We start from the raw sequence: 16865 nt of genomic DNA, 5'->3' as shown, positions 1-16865 counted from the left end.
ATGGATAACCATTTCTTGCATGGATTTCCCAGGGTTTTACAAATGCTCTCCAAGACCCCCACACATGCCCAACACAATTTGCTTTTTTTCGTTCCTCTTACTGCTCCATCTTTGGCATTTATTTATATTTTAAAGAAATGGAATGGAGATTCTTATTGACTTACACACAGTCCAGTCAATCAGGGATCATATGGGCAACACAATGACAATACAAAGCTTTTCATTTTGAAGAAAGGCCAAAAAAGAACAATTAGCTTTTTTGCCACATTTTTCAGGTCCCCAAGTTATTGTGAAACTGAGAGGGAGAGTTTAGCAGGGTCCCCCCCCCCCTTCTTTTCATTAAAATGTGCTTCGTATTCCAGCTCAAGTTTGGGGGAAAAAAAAAAAAGCTACTTCTTTCTTCACCTGCAGTAGCGAACTTTTCTGGTGGGTAGGCTACATATTTGAAAACTTTGATGTGCCACGGACAGTCATGTTTCAGTAGCTTTGCAGGACTGGTTTGCAAGGCATACTCAGAATACCATGGTATTGTTGGCATACGCAAAGATGAGAGTTTTATCATTAAGTAGGTATAAGGTATACCCCCTAGTGAAGTTGAACACACAGTAAATTGCTAGCAATATTTTTTCCCAACCAACATAACCACTCTACTGGTGGCATTTATAATTTAGGGCAAGGGTGGGGAGCCAGTGGCTTCCAGATATTGTCAGACCACAACTCCCATAATCCTGGCCACTCATCATGCTCGCTGGGGCTGATGGGAGTTGTAGTTCTGCAATATCTGGGTACAGATTCTTCACCTCATCCTCAGTGCTCTATAACTGCCACCCTTTTTTTTTTAGAGCAGCTGATGAACGTGGAAACCAAAACATATTGCTATAATAATTTTTAAAATTCTGTTCCATTGGTAGTAAAATAAATAAAAGGTAAAGATAAAGACCCCTGGACAGTTAAGTCCAGTCAAAGGCGACTATGGGGTTGTGGTGCTCATCTCGCTTTCAGGCCGTGGGAGCTGGCATTTGTCCACAGACAGCTTTCTGGGTCATGTGTCCAACAAGGCTAAACTGCTTCTGGCACAATGGAACACCGTGACGGAAACCAGAGTGCATGGAAATGCTGTTTACCTTCCCGCCGGAGCAGTACCTATTTATCTACTTGCACTTTGTGCTTTCGAACTGTTAGGTTGGCAGGAGCTGGGACCGAGCAATGGGAGCTCACCCTGTCATGGGGATTCGAACCACTGACCTTCTGATTGGCAAGCCCAAGAGGCTCAGTGGTTTAGACCACAGTGCCACCCGCGTCGTAGTATAATAAATGTATGTTTTTGGTGATCAGATATATCCTACCAGGATCCTGAACAATCTTGTCTGAAGTGATGTTTGATGCTTTCATTTTTCCAACCCCCCCTCCTGTTATAATGGGACTACTCAATATTGTTAACAAAATGGATGTGCCCAAAATTCACATAGGGGTTGTTTGGTCATGGGAAGTTGCCTTCTATGGTCAAATTCCCCACCATTGTAGATCTCCTGATCCTACCAAGCAAAGGTCCTACCAATTTGATGCATTTAACTATGGCTCATCTGAAGTAGTCTCAGAAAGGAAGTTTGCTGTCCGTTTTGTAAATTCTTTTTCAATCGTCTCCTGAACCGTAGGAGAATCTGAATCCTTTTCTTGAGAATATATGGTGATGTGGCCTCCCCATTTTTGCTAGGGTGGGGGATTTGTGGTGCAGTTCTGGGCGCACTGCTCATCTAGGGCAGATCCACACCATAAACACATTCAGAGCACATGGCTTCCTTCAAGGAATCCTGGGAACTATAGTTCACTAAGGCTGCTGAGAGTTGTAGCACTGTGAGGGGAAAATCAAAGTTTCCTGGATTATTTGGGGGAAGTCGTGTGCTTTAAATTGTGCTTCAAATGTGCTCAAACGTGGATCTGTAGTTTAATGTTGTAATTTACCATTTTAAAAAAATCAATAAAGATTTTGTGTCCAGTCTGCTTTGTTTGCAGTTGGTTATACAACAATGAACAATCATCTTGAATTCATCCAGATTTGCTTGTGGGGTTTTTTTATACCTATTCTCACTCGTTACTTCTTCATTCCACACTTTTCTCAGCTTCCAACGGTCATTTTTACCATTTTTACAATTGTTAACAGAAGCAACAGGTTTGGCCCCTTCCTATTTTGGTCTCTGGGTCTTAGCCTCCCTGGTTCCCTCATCCATCACAACAAATTAACGTTTTTCAGTGGCTGAGAATTCCACACATGTGCAGAATGGGTTGTAGGAATCCAACACTGGCTTTGCTCAGAATAGACCCACGAAAATAAATGACCACAGCTAACTTAAGGACATTTATTTAAATAGGTCTTCTCTGAGTAGAGCTGAAACACACACTGGGCATTTCACTATTCAGAAACTACATGGAGAAGTTCAGAAATTCACTTTCATTCAGAAGGACTTTGTACCGGAGACACTTTTGTAAGAAAAACAAGAAAATAGGAATGAACAGTTCTCAAAATGGGAGGGTAAAGTTGGAGGACTCATCCCACACTTAATTTTTGCTCTGTGCTTTCAAGGTACCATTCCACGCTTTCCTTGTCTGTGTCCAAAAGCCTTTGTTTTGCCCCCTCCCACCTTTCCCAGGAAAACCCGCTATTTTAATGCTGCATTGGAACAAATGAGAATTTGGGTTTTCTGCAGATTGCCATTTGCTCTGATTCAGCCACAAAGAGTGGGTTTTCACATGGAAAGTGCCAGGGAGGAAACCCCAACACCCTCAGGGAGAGAGCTTTAAAACCCAGACCTGTACCTACAAATGCGGGTGAGCCCTAAATCTCAGCAGAATAAGAGTCTTCTTAACACCCACACTGATGTTATTCTCCCTGCGATGTAATGATGCGAAAGACTCAAGAGTTTTCTCACTTTCTATCAACCATCTTACGTTCTATTAATGGTTATCAATTCACAATCAATGTGGTATCGTGAACAACACACTTTATCAGTTGGCCACAGGTGCATCAAAAACCAATTAACAGACCCAAAGCTCACAATTTCCAACATGAACAGAGTTAAAATATAGGGTTGGTATATCTAAATTGAGGAAAAAAGCAAATTGAGATACAATTAAATTAATGAAATCCCTGAATGGATTTCTGCAAGAGAAATGAGAAATCTCCCAACTGATTCCATTCTTATGGAATCAGTCAGCAATGAACAAAACCAACAAACTTTTTAAATATCATTTTAAAAAGAAACCTAATTTTGAGTAAGAGTTTGCATCCTACAGAAGGTCATTAGTTCATAACCAATGGAGGACAGGAACACTGGAAGGTGTCTTATACTGAGTCTGACCATTGGCCCTTGGATCACAGTATTGCCTACATTGAGTGGCTGTGACTCTCCAGGGTTTCATAAATGGGGACTATTTCCAGTCCCACTTGAATATACAGTACTAGAGACTAAACCTGGGACCTTCTGCATACAAAGCAGAGGCTCTACCTGCGAGTTGCAAGAGCCAGCTTGGTGTAGTGGTTAAGAGCGGTAGACTCTTAATCTGGTGAACCGGGTTCGATTCCCCGCTCCTCCACATGCAGCTGCTGGGTGACCTTGGGCTAGTTACACTTCTCACCCCACAGAGTGTTTGTTGTAGAGGAGGAAGGGAAAGGAGATTGTTAGCCACTTTGAGACTCCTTCGGGTAGTGATAAAGCGGGATATCAAATCCAAACTCTTCTTCTTCTACTACTGTACTTCTCCAGCAGAGAACAGGCTGGTCATTAACTTTAGCACCCACTTACACAACTGTCTCATAATATGAAGGAATAGCTTCCATTCTGTCAAAGGTTATTCCTACCCTCTTTTTTCCCAAGTCATAAGAATTAATAGAACTTCTCTTACCTTACTGGGAGTGGTCAATGGAAGGACAATCAAGTCAAGTGAATGCAGGGCTGTGGAGCTGGAGTCCTTTTATACAGCTCTGGGAGCCCTTTCCGAAGGAAGTGAGACAGCTTCAAAGCATGCCAGTTCCTCTGGCCATCAAAATGCATTTATATCCCATGTGCCAACATCCGGTCCGTGATCCTTCTTGGTCCTCACTGTATTTGTGATGAACAAAGTCTATTTGTGGTCTATTATTAAACTTAGTTTCGTCTAATAACACTGCAATTTGCTCACGCGTCCAAGAGGCACTCAGAGGATTAATTTAAATGGGAGAATATCAAGGATGCTGGACATTTTACTAAGCTGTCTTCCGGGATCTGATGACGACAGACCCTGATTCATGAGCCGGAAGGTCTCATCGTATGCTTATCCCACTGGAGACATACTGGTTTAATGTTGCTGTTGGCCTCCCATCAAATCACAGAATCCATGTGACATATAGTACTAAGTATGCTTACTGAGGAAGACATTTGGCACCCAGCAAAGTCAGGTGGGCTACCTAAGATACCAGTGAGGCTTCAGTGGCACTGGCGACCTTAAAATAATAACCCTGATCTTATGACGATGGATCCCAAGAATGGTTTGAAGCAGGGAATGGTCACTCAAGGACCAGATACAGCTTCCCAAAGCATTACCATCACCAAATTTCCGCCTGTATGGCGTGCATGCGATGTTGGCCATACTCAGGGTACATCCACTGAAATGAATGGACATGACTCACTTAGATCAATTATTTTAATAGGTCTGCTCTGATTTGGTCTTAGTTGGATACATTCCCATTGGTTTAGCTCAGTGACTTCTGTTTGATTCATACCATAAGTCCCTTCATTCCATTCTAACATGGAATTCATGTGACATTCATTCTAATTAGTTGAAAGAAAGAAAGAAAGAAAGAAAGAAAGAAAGAAAGAAAGAAAGAAAGAAAGAAATGTTTTTCAGTTGGTGTGCACATGCACACACACATTGTTATTATACCTTTACATTAATTTCAAATTTATTTAAGAAAATCATCTAAGTTTCTGTTTTCATTCATGATAGGCATTTCAATGTATATTTTAGTATGTTCAAATCAGGGTTGTGTAGATAATTCTGTTTCTAATTTGTGTTGATTTCATTTGTGTCTGTAAGTAACTTCCAGCATTGTTCTGATTTTTGTTGTTGTTTAAAACCACACGCACCCAAATTGCATTATTTTCAACACACTTTTCCTCAAAAAGATGCATTTTTGTATGCATCTTAAGCTAAAACATATGTGGTGGATTCATCAAAGTCATTGCAATTGTGCAATGAAACTCTGCTTCCACACACACCAAATCTGCTCCACTAGGATCAGACAGCAGGTTCACCTTGTATACTGAAATGACTTCTGGTCAAAGGTGAGAACCATAGGGTTGCTATTAGCAGATGTTGGCTTTAATCATATGCCACAGCACGCGCCCTTTTAATGAAATGATGTGAGTGCTGGCAAGGAACACAGCAACAGACAACATAGAGGATGAACATCTGCCTCAGTAGCTACTCAACACCTGTCATTCTTAAGTGGTGCCTGATTGCCCAGGGGAGGGCCAAATGTAACTTGAGAAAAAGAGCTCGCAATGGAGATGTCTTCATTCACTCATTGACCTAATTAGATCTTAGATCTGGGATGCCTGCTGCCCTCCAGAGTTTTGGACACCATTGGTCATGCTGACTGTTCCCTGCTTCTGATCTAAGTGGCCCATAAGACCATTGGGTCAGGAGTCTGAAACTACTTCTCTGCACCATTGCATCCATCAGTACCGTCTACCCTAAAGATGGGGAACCTGTGTCCCACTAGAGATTATTCGACTCCTGACGCCCATCAAACTTCACCATTGGCCTTGCCGACTGGGGTTGATGGTATCTGCAGTTCAGCTATATATGAAGGGACACAGGTTCCCCACCCCTAACACAAAGAACTCTGTCCTTCCATAAGACCATTCAGAATCTAAAGTCACTTTCCTGTACCACTGCCTCCATAAGTACTGTTTACTCAGATGATGAGGAAACTGTGGCCTTCCAGAGGTTGGAAACTTTGACCAAAAAATTAATTATTGAGCAATTTGCTATATCACAAAGCACATCTCACTGGTTAAACGCACATTTGGCCACAAAATAGTTACAGCTTTTTATTGCATGCCCAGGCAGAGCCCCCTGACCCCAAGAGCCACCTGGAAGAAATGAATGGTTCATGTCAATGCGTTATGGGATTAAATTGGCCACAGCTTTATTTAAACCTTCAGATGTAGGAAGACCTTGGTTTAGGCATTGGGCGTGTATCCCTCCCAGTCCCTGTCGGGGATCTGGGGCACATCAGGGTAATCAGGTCTGTTTGGGAAGTGGGCGGCTCTGGAAAACGTTTGGTTACACAGAGTGCCCGCCCCCATTTTATCGCAATATTGGGGAGACCACTGACAACCTTTCAGCATATGGCCAGGGACTCCCCTCTGACTCAGCCGACTGAATGCTCTCAGGTAGGCTCCACTCCTTTTAACTACGCAAAGAGCTCCGCCTCCCCCCGCCACATATAGGTTCATTAGAACTGAGTTTGGTGGGAACCTCAAAGGGCTATAACTTGGGGACATGGACCAGGAACTTCTGCTGTTGTCTCAGGAAATGGGGTGCTGCTCGCAGCCACGCAAAGGGTGCCCTCCGGTTGATGGGAGAGCGGTCATTACAGTGGGTCCCTTCCAACTCTACAATTCTATGATTCTATGATTCTATGATTCTATAAAGTCAGACTTGAAATTGGTGTGTGTTTAGTGTATATTATATTTATTATGGGAAACCTATGACCACTGGAAATAATTGGTAGGGAGTCAAAGTTTTTTCTAGAAATAAAATCCTCAGGCTCTGGATGGAGGTTAGAAGCTCATCTGACGCCCATTCATTTGTTCTTCTCAACATAATCCTTTTCAAAGCAATCCTATAAATGACTCCTTTGGACAGGAGGGAGAATGACAGGGTTAACTACTGTTGAATATCTTTAATCACATACATTTAAAAATGAAGGATGTCCACACAGTCAAGCATGCACGCTGGATGACGGTGCGGTAGAGGCCAACCATTGAGGATTAAGGGAGACGTCAGCATTCTTGAGTCATGCCTCACTGCTGGGGGAAGGTTCTACAGAGATATATAAAAAGGCCCACCCCCTGCAGTTCTTCACACAATCACCTGGATCCAAAACACACACCAACTCCTCCTGCTGAACAAGGTAAGTCAATGAGCAGAGTTTGCTCATTGTTGTTGCTTTCTTGACCACAGGGGAGCTAAGGTCTCCCAACGACTCTGATCTTGTGAAGGCACAAGCTCGCACCATTGATTTTATGCTTGGGAACGATTCTGGGCCTCTTGCCACATTATGGGCAGACTATCCCAGGGTTTAGGTAAGGTAAAAACGTAAAGGACCCCTGGATGGTTGTTGTTGTTGTTTAGTTGTGTCTGACTTTTTGTGACCCCATGGACCAGAGCACACCAGGCCCTCCTGTCTTCCACTGCCTCCCGCAGTTTGGTCAAACTCATGCTGGTAGCTTCAAGAACACTGTCCAACCATCTTTCCCAATATCAGGGTCTTTTCCAGGGCATCTTCTCTTCTCATGAGGTGGCCAAAATATTGGAGCCTCAGCTTCAGGATCTGTCCTTCCAGTGAGCACTCAGGGCTGATTTCCTTAAGAAATGGATGGACTTAACCTGGATGGTTAAGTCCAATCAAAGGCGACTATGGGGTTGTGGCACTCATTTCGCTTTCAGGCCAAGGGAGCCAACATTTGTCCACAGACAGCTTTCCGGGTCATGTGGCCAGCATGACTAAACCAATTCTGGTGCAACAGAACACTGTGATGGAAACCAGAGTGCATGGAAATGCCGTTTACCTTCCCATCGCAGCAGTACCTATTTATCTACTTGGACTGGCGTGCTTTCAAACTGCTAGGTTGGCAGGAGCTGGGACAGAGTAATGGGAGCTCACCCCATCACAGAGATTCAAACCACCGACCTTCTGATCAGCAAGCCCAAGAGTCTCAGTGCTTTAGACACCCACATCCAAGGGTTTATAACAAAGCAGCATTCCAGATTCTGTCTATCTCGTATTATTTCTTTTCAAGTAAAACCTTGTGGATGTAAAGCCAAAGAGACTTCAGATCTAAACTTTGGAGGGTGGCAGCCAACAGGGTCTCTAAGTGCACTAAGAACACTGCTGAGCATAGAAACATTAAGTGCAAATCCCATTTTTGCCAGTCTCCACAATGCAGGGCACTGACATGTAGATAGTTTAATGTGTCTGAGGATGGTGTGATTGGTTCAAGGGCAATGTCGTCTTCCCTTTCAGCACTGTCTACCTTCCCCACTGCAAATATGTCGTGCTGTTCCCAGTGTGGCTGCTCTCCCTGCTGCTGCAAGCCGTCCTGCTGTTCCCCCTGCTGCTGCTGCTCCCCCTGCTGTGGCTGCTCTCCCTGCTGCTGTGGTCAGTCTTGCTGCAGCGGCTGCTGTGGAGGACAGTCCTCCTGCTGCTGTCCCCCCTGCTGTGGTTCCGGGTGCTGTGGGTCTTCCTGCTGCGGTTCCACATGCTGCTATCCCAAGCAATGCAGGTGCTGAAGGACCCCAGTGGATGCTCTGAAGGCAAGCAGGTGTCTATGGCTTGTGGTCCAAAGCCACCACCATTACCAACACTATCAGCATGATAGCACTGGTTTCAGCGACCTATGGCTGACTCCTTGCTGAGCTCAGTATCTCAACTCTGTACCTTCCTCCCCCTCCCCATACGTTGTAGATTCCTCTCTTCTTTCTTTACCCTTCACAATGAAATTCCCCAAGGTATTTCTAATGGTGTCCTCATGACCACCTCAATGAGTGGGATGCTCACTTTTCTGACTCTTCTCTTCTCCTTCCTAACTCCTCTATTGTTGTAGCATGTACTTGCCCGCATGACAATGAATAAAATGGTAAACTATCATACACAGTCTTGTTTTAATTTGTTGCAGGCATACAAATCTCCAAGAGTGCTGCTGCGAACCCAGGTGCAAAAAATATCAGGTATTAAGGTGGAGAAGAAAGTGAAATACTTAGGTACAGTGATACCTTGGTTTATGAACTTAATCGTTTCTGGAAGTCCGTTCTTAAACCAAAGCACTCTTCAACCAAGGCGTGCTTTCCCATAGCAGCGGGGGACTCAATTTACAAATGGAACACACTCAACAGGGAGCGGAACATGTTCTGCTTCCAAGGCAAAGTTCACAAACCAAAACACCTACTTCCAGGTTTGCAGAGTTCTTAATCCAAGTTGTTCATAAACTAGACTGTTCTTAAACCAAGGTACTACTGTATTTGGATAACAAATAAGAATGCTAATCTGATTCAGATCAATTAAGTGGTTGTGTGGAGTAAGATTAGACAAGGTATGGATATATGGGGGAGGATGAAATTCTCTTTATTGGGTAGGATTTTGGTAGTAAAAATTAAGGGTGGAGAGACCTTCCAACAGTTCAATGTGCATAAGGAGTGCATGCTTTGGATGCAGGCCATACCAATTCCAATGTATTGCATATTCAACTTGAGGGATCCAGGACCATTGCTGGAGAGGGCTGACTTTTTCCTGTGGACAATTGGACTCTAAACCAGTACCCGTGAGTAGAACGGAAAATTGGATTAAGAAACATTTTAATTTGGCACTGAAGCAGGAAGGTTCTAAACAGGAAGTCCGCCTTCCGCGTTTGTAAATAGACTGAAGCAAAAATTGTGCAAGCTAAAGTCAGAAAAGTCGTATATAAAGGTTTAAAATTCCTCCAGTTTTAACCATCAAAACCCCTCTTGGAAGCAGGAGTAAAGAGGGGAAATTTTGATTGTTCAAGCCTGCAGGAGAGAGAGTAAAGAAAGATAAATTTCCACCGTCTCAAACCTGGGAACGGGGTGTCAGAGACAGAGATTTTTGGGGAAGTTCATTGACTGTGAAAGAAACGCCTTTTGACAGATAGTTAAAGAAGCGAAACAAATTGATTCCAATGTTGCCTTTTGCATTTAAAAGAAACAAAGAATTTGAAAAATGAAAGTAATTCTCTTTTGCTGGACCTGCTTTCAAAAGATGGATACAAATAGAAATTGTCTCCTCTAGAGGGAGCTTGTTAAATTGTTGCTGGAGTCAATCTGGGGATTTCACAGCTGTGGAGATTAAGATCGTGGGACCAGACTCTGACCTTGAATAAAAATGTGTTTGGAAGAAGTTTTGGTGATTGCTTTTTGCAAGACAAGCGCTTTGTTGGAGCTGATGCATGAGAAGATGGATTTGATGACTTTTGCAGTCAAAAATTTTGGACAAACAGTGAATATTTATACAGAAACCATTCAGGAGCCAACACAGGAACCTGTTTTGACAGGGCAAGTGCAAATGCAGAAGATAATGGAGGAGGTTGTTGTTGAACCTCAAGTAACACAAATGGAGAGACCCGAGGCCCTGCAGGAGCATAAGCCACTGTTCTTGAAGACTGAATTTGGAGTGGGCCAGGGGGGGAGTCTGGAGATGTGGGGGCCCTTAATTTTGGAGGGACTTTCAAACATGCTTTTAAATATTTTCTGGACTACACTGCCGACTGTGGGGAATGGGACTGTGGGGAATGGGCTGATCTGCTGAGGAGAGACGGAGATATTTTTGAGTTGGAGTATCCCCGAGACCTACTCCTCAACGAGAAAGAAAAGAAATTAAGAAAGAGATCAACAAAAGACAAGGTAAAGTGCAGGTACAAACAAGAAGAAGATCTGCAGAAGGGACATGGAAAAGACTTAAGAGCCTCGGACATAAGATTACCAGGTTGATGGACTAGATGGAATGGACAGTAAGGACTGACATAACCCGAGACCAGGAAGAAGAGACGTTGGAGGAAGATTGGAGAAATTTTTTAAAAAAAAATATTTTGGGAATTAGTGTAAAATTAATGAGCATTAGGAAAAATGTTGGAATGAAAATATTTGGCTTTAGTAGAAATGATATAAGGAATTATGTACAAATAAATATTAAGTTTTAAGCTTTAAGGTATTTTATGGTAAGATAAGGTTAATATAAATTAAGGTAAATTGAATGACAGAATATAGTGAAGATGGAAAGGATTTGCTGAGTTAATTAATAGGTTAGACTGTTAAGACAAATTACTCAATAAAAATTGAGAAAGATGGAAAGAATTTGCTGAAACAAATAACTAAACTAGAATACAAAAAGGGAGGTGTGAGGAGGTCAATGAAACAAGTAAATGAAAGATAAAGATATGGAATATTGGATGTGTGTTTTTTATTGTTATGGTTGTATTGGTTTTTATGGTTTTGTTTTGTTTTCCTGTTTTGATATATTGTTATTTATGTTTTGTTAATTTTTTTGTTGTTTTTTTCTTTTCTTTTTTCTGTAATTTTTGAAACTTCTAATAAATATCATTTTTTTAAAAAAAGGACCTGAGTTCTTGAAGAGCTGCTCCAAGCTGACATAAATGATTCTGGGCTAAATGGACAAACAATGTGAATGTGCTGTGAAGGAGCTTTGTATGCTCTTTCACACTTATGATATATATTGAGCGTCCTAAGGCCAGATGGGGATTCCTGCTCTGCTCTCTGCAGGTTCAGAACTCTAGGATCAGGAAGACAGAAAGAAGGAGGAATGTGTGGCTCAACTGAGGGTGGGGGCAAGTGGTTGATGTTGAAAATAAAACCGGTTGGCTAATAGGTTGTATGTCTGTATATATGCATGTAGCAGAGTTATAAAGCTTGAAATCAGGAGCTTCTTGGAGCTACTCCCATCACATTTTCCCACATCAATTGCATTGCTTAAAAAGGTAAAATAAAATACTCCTATTTGTAAAATTGACAACGAATTTAACAATCTGTTACTAATTCCCTTATATCTCCAAACCTCCTTAGTTTTAAATCCTGATCTGTTTAATTTAATAATTCTTTATAAGTTGCCCAATCATTTCTCATACTCCTTTTTTTTTTTAACCAATACTGCTTCAAGCAGAGAGAGCCACTATGGTATTTTGTGTTCCAATAATTTTTTGTATTTATCCCATACCTCATACACCGGTTTCCTTGTAACATGGTTTGGAAAGACTTTATGAACTTTAACCTTGTCATACCACAAATAAGTGTGCCCATTGGGCGTAGGTTTATGACTAAGAGATGAATGACTCAGATTGGCCAGGGGCTGAGGCTTATAGGCTTGTTGGGTTATATCCAATATTAGCTTGACTCAGAGTAGATCTATGACTAGCTTTGGATCATTAAATTCCAAAGGCTTTACTTTGTGAAGAACAGAGTTAAATACAACCTACTGGTTCCCTAGATCATTTGACTGAATCTTCAGGGCTGAAGGGCCCTCAGGGATGGGAAATATTCAGTGGCTAGTCAGCCCTGTGCATATTTATGGGCATGGAATCAGAGGCGTAGTGTTAGGTTTGGTAAGTCTCTCCCAAAGAAGACACAACCTTCTGGCAGTTTTATTACTTTCAGATTTATTCAGCAATTACAATAATACCTCCGCGAACATCCGCCTTGTCTAGCGTCCATTCTGGCAAACGTCTGTGGCAAACCCGGAAGTACCAGAATGGGTTACTTCCGGGTTTGCCGCTTGCACCTGCGCAGACGCACTAAATCATGCTTTGTGTATGCACAGAAGCACAAACTGCTCTGTGTGTGTGCTCAGACACGGCACTTTGCCCTGCATCTATTTTGGCTAGTGGCTGTGGCTCTGGAATGGATCCTGGCCACAAAACAAGGTACGACTGTTCAGGGCTCAGCAGTCAGAGCTTCCTTAACTCATCCATCATCGTCGGAGTCAGTTGACTCGACTAGATTCTTTTTCCAGCTGAAGCAAGCCAGTCTCCACCTCTTTCCAGTTTTACACTGTTCTGCTAAAGGACTCAATCTCTGCCTTTTCAGAGATTCTGGCCCTGCTAGCCTCTCCTCCTCCTCTGGAGTTGAACCCCCTCTTTTCTCCTGCATCCTGTTCTTTCAGCTCTGTGTTACTTTCAGAACTGACAGGCTGCATTCCTGAGTCAGATAGGCTTATCTCGCTTTCACTGTGTGAAGGAATCAGGTTTCTACTCCTCTTGGGCTCTCTCCCCTCCTCTTCGTATTCCTCTCAGTCTGCCAGAATGGGAACATCCCTGACATGTAGCGTGGGGGTGGGGGTGCCAGGGGGACTGTGGCCCTAGGTGTGGATTTTTGAGAGGGCGTGAGGCAGGCAACCTCACACAGCCACTCCCAGAATAGCCCGGTTCTCCTCTCTTGATGTCTGAGGAACCAATGTTCATGTAGAGGAGAACCAGGCCAGGCTATGCTGAGGATGCTGACTTCATGACCACCAAGTGTCATGTTGGATGGCCGGGCCTCCCCCGATTAGGGCCCTTCAACTGAACATACCAATGTTTTGTTAGAATTCCTGATCTATGATTGCAGTCATAGGATTGTTTGTCTTTCACATGACAGTATATGTTTTGACTCCACAGAGAAGTGTCGGAGACAGGATGTTTGTGTTACTGTGTTCCGTGAAGTGGGACTATTGTCCTTTGTTCTTTTTCTCTTTGCTGTCTGATGCTAGAGAGAGAGGGAGCCATGTTGCAGTGCTCTGTGTGTGTTTATATGTAAATAAAGTAGATTAGCCAAAATGCTGAGGTCTGTCACGCATGGCGTGCAAACTCTGCGGATCCCTAAGTGTGCCGGTATCGGTTGGCATCAGTCACTGTGATGTTTGGGCTGAAGAAAGCTTTTGAAGCTCCCGAACGATTGACCAGGCGGGAGAGAACATGCCAGTTGGGCATGTGTCTCTGCCAGGGTCCTACTCGAGTGTAGGCTGCACTCCTGATATGCTTGAGATCTGTTACCTCTAGTTGGCAGGCCACAATTCCTCCATAAAAACATTCTCTTTCCAAATGGAATCCAACCATAACCAGCCCACCTCATGAGCCTCCACTGATGTTTTTATCTAGCGGTGGGAGGGGAGGAGATAGAAGACATTGAGGGGGCTGCTATGCAATGAGGAGGGAGACAGTGTTAGGAGGAATTGTCATTTGATAGCCAGGGGGGTAGTTCACCCACCTTCTCCTTGAAACAGAAGAGCTGAAAGAGTTAAGATGTGATGGAAGTACAAAAGAGGAAGGACTGGACTTTGGTGCCCTACGTGTTGCGACAGGGGTGGATAATCAGAGTGACCAAGTCTTAGCTAATGGCGGTAGGCCCGGAGCTGCTCTCTGGATATAAATTGTAAATAAACATACATAAAACTGCCAGAGACTCATTAATTATTATCGGAGCTTGCTTGCCTGCCTGAGATCAGTGTTTGTGTGGATATGTGTAGAAACCAGCCTCCTGACTATAGATAACATTTGCATCCATTGTTCTGCTCACTTTTGCCTCTGAGGCTGTCCACGTAACCACGTAAGATTTTGCTCAAAAGAGAATGAAGACCCCTTGGTCGCAACCCTCTGCATTATTTCATGGAGCCACTGCAATTTCCCACATATCGAGGTGAAAGAAGGCAAGAAGATGACATAGATGCTTTGGGATTTTTATTACTTGCTGTGAATTCAGTTAGATTTTGTATCCACAGAGGAGCGATTCAAAGAGAAGAAAGGAAAGAGAGATGATCCTATGATAAAGAGAACTCGTGTGGCATGCCTCCTTGAAGGACAACAAAGGAAAGAGAAGATGAGAAGAATTTAGGGTTCAACAAGGAGGCAGGTGCAAATGTAACACGTAGACACTGGTGAATTCGAGGCATCAGCCAGCACTGATGAGACAGCAGATCTCAAGACTGAACTTTTTCAGCACCAGCCTCCTTGCCTAGGGTAGCAGCAAGATGAACTGCCACTGCTGGAGCCTCCTTGCCTAGGGCAGCAACAAGAGGAACTGCCACTGCTAGAGCCACCTTGGCTAGGGCAGCAGCAAGAGCAACCACCACTGCTGGAGCCACCTTGCCTGGGACAGCAGCAAGAGGAACCACCACTGCTGAAGCCTCCTTGCCTGGGACAGCAGCAAGAGGAACCACCACTGCTGAAGCCTCCTTGCCTAGGGCAGCAGCAAGATGATCCGCCACTGCTGGAGCCTCCTTGCCTAGGGCAGCAGCAAGAGCAACCACCACTGCTGGAGCCTCCTTGCCTAGGGCAGCAGCAAGATGATCCGCCACTGCTGGAGCCGCTACTACCAGAACCACAGCAGGGGCAGCAGCAACAGGGGCAGCAGGGACAGCAACAGCAGCAAGGACAGCAACAGCAGCAAGGGCAATAACGGCAGCAGCAGGGGGAGCAACCACAACAGGAGCAGCACGACATCTCAGCAACGGAGAAGGAAGGCAGAGCTGAAAGAAATCAAGGGATTCCCCATTAAGCAAACAGAACATCCTCAGGCATATTGGAAACACATTAGATACACACTCTGCATTAGGAAGACCAACAGAGACATGATTTTCAAATATTGCCCTGCCATCTCAGTGATCCCAGAAGTGCATTGTTTGATATTACACTTTTGGTTGGGTTCTTTTTATTTTTATTTTTATTGATACACCATAAAAGAAAAAGACAACACACAAAAATGCAAACCAAACAGTGATAAAGACAATCAATAGAGCAAAAAGAGGTCCTTGGAATATAGACCGGACCTCCCGTCCATTCCTTATTTCAATTTTCTATCATTTGTTTCCAATACACATTTTTATCTTAAATTAATTATTGATTTATCTCAGATTTCAGATTATGATTGCAGGGTCTGAGTCAGTTCAAATTGGGGCCTGTGGTCCAGTGCCAGATTTACGTACAAGTTAAACAAGCTATTGCTTAGGGCCCCGCTCTCTTGGCCCCCCCCCAAAAAAAAATTAAAGGAAAAAACAACTGGATGTACATTTCCAAAATATAAGATAAAATAACAAATAAAATAAAACCTACATAGAGCAACAGTGTTTTGTGTTGTGTAGGCTCCTATGATGTAAGTCATGGGCCTCGCCTGCTAACCTGCTTCCTAAAATATCACTGGTTTGCTCCTTTCTATATATAGGGTGCCTATATTCTGCATGGAGTGGTTGCATGGCAACACGTGCAAATGGCTTTAGATTCCTATTAGGTCCATAGATTACCATCTAGCATATATTCAACACAAAAAACAGCGGCAGCTGGACATATAAAGGGCCCCATTACCTCCAGTAGCTTAGGGCCTCATCAAACCTAAATCCGGCCCTGTGGTGGTCTCTGAGGTGCTGCAGTCCTGAGACATTTAAAGGTTTAAAGCCAGCACTTTGAACTGGACCCAGAAACTAACTGGTAGTCAGTACAGTTGGGCCAGGATTGATGTAATGTACTCAAACCACCTTGCTCCAGTGAGGAACCTGATGTAAGCCTTGGATTAGAATTGGAATCTGCACAATTATGCTTCCCTCTAGCAACATCTCCTCAAAGGGCAAAATATCAAGATATCAAAATATAAAGAAGGACACTGATAATAGGCTGTGCAAAAGCAGAGTTGCAAGAATACTACCTCAATAACTTTTGTTTCCCCTCAAATAAGGACACAGCAGAAATGAACAAAACTGGCATGGGGCTTACCTGTAGTAGAGTTTGTTGCGGTTATCAGATCCAACGAGTGAATAACTCCTGGATTGTGGATCTTTTATAGAGATCTGTGCATCCTTTCCCAAGTGATGAGGCACCGCACAAGAATGACGAGGTCTCCAAATATTGTCTCCACAACACCATCATGCGGTGCGTAATCCTGGACTGTGTTCCTACCCTTCATTTTTGAGTGTATGTGATTAAAGCTATTTTGCAGTAACTAACACTATGATTCTCCATCCTGTCCAAAGGGGGCATTTATAGGGCTGCCTTAAAGAACAATTATGTCGAGATGAATGGAATTTGTATGCATTTGTCCCTGAGATCCAGAGC

General features: G+C 43.4%; 2 long non-coding RNA genes across 2 annotated transcripts; one reads left to right on the top strand and one right to left on the bottom strand.

The window, feature by feature from the left end:
* The first annotated feature begins 7137 nt into the window (after positions 1-7137).
* LOC310833564 lies at positions 7138-8914 on the top strand. Its single transcript, XR_014558797.1, has 2 exons — positions 7138-7177; positions 8291-8914. It is a non-coding gene; the product is annotated as an uncharacterized lncRNA (long non-coding RNA).
* Positions 8915-14486: 5572 nt separating this feature from the next.
* Positions 14487-16607, bottom strand: LOC310833533. The gene is made up of 2 exons (XR_014558757.1): positions 16527-16607; positions 14487-15289 (listed from the first exon to the last, which is right to left on the bottom strand). It is a non-coding gene; the product is annotated as an uncharacterized lncRNA (long non-coding RNA).
* Between the last annotated feature and the right edge of the window lie 258 nt (positions 16608-16865).

Source organism: Podarcis gaigeae (assembly GCF_964106915.1).
Source record: "Podarcis gaigeae genome assembly, chromosome: 16".
Taxonomy (NCBI): domain Eukaryota; kingdom Metazoa; phylum Chordata; class Lepidosauria; order Squamata; family Lacertidae; genus Podarcis; species Podarcis gaigeae.
Note: the sequence above shows the minus strand (reverse complement) of the source record. Positions and strands in the feature narration are given on the sequence as shown.